The sequence below is a fragment of the Myotis brandtii genome, unplaced genomic scaffold (genome assembly GCF_000412655.1).
Source record: "Myotis brandtii unplaced genomic scaffold, ASM41265v1 scaffold439, whole genome shotgun sequence".
Taxonomy (NCBI): Eukaryota; Metazoa; Chordata; class Mammalia; order Chiroptera; family Vespertilionidae; genus Myotis; species Myotis brandtii.
Genome location: NW_005366783.1, coordinates 54557 through 55165, shown reverse-complemented (window position 1 = coordinate 55165; position 609 = coordinate 54557).

Below are 609 nucleotides of genomic sequence, written 5' to 3'. Positions count from 1 at the left end.
AAAGGCCCTGTATTACTTAACTGGATCTTCACGCTCTCTAAGGCAGTCTTATTCCTACGCCCATTTTTAAAAAACATATTTTATTGACTTTTTTTACAGAGAAGACGGGAGAGGGATAGAGAGTTAGAAACATCAATCAGCTGCCTCCTGCACACCCCCTTCTGGGGATGTGCCCGCAACCAAGGTACATGCCCTTGACCGGAATCGAACCTGGGACCCTCCAGTCCGCAGGCCGCGCTCTATCCACTGAGCCACACCGGTTAGGGCCCTGCGCCCATTTTATAAGTAAGCAAACAGGTTTCCGAGGCGCAGTAACTTGGCCAAGATAAAGAAGTGCCAGCCACAAAAGTGAGCATCGGATGCACGTGTCTGGCTTGAGCCCCTGCGTGTGTGCGTCCAGCGCTGGTGAGATAAGTCAGTGCAGATGCATGGAGACTGGAATGGACCCGTCGGTCGGCTCTCCAGCCAGCGCCCTTTCTCCACCAAAATGTCCCGCCTTTTCACTTCGGGAAACCGGGACGGACGCTCGGCGAGGCCGGGAGTTTCTGGCCCGAATCCGCTGACGTTCAGAAGGTTCTCCCCTCTAGCGGCCCCGCCCCCTCGCCGGCG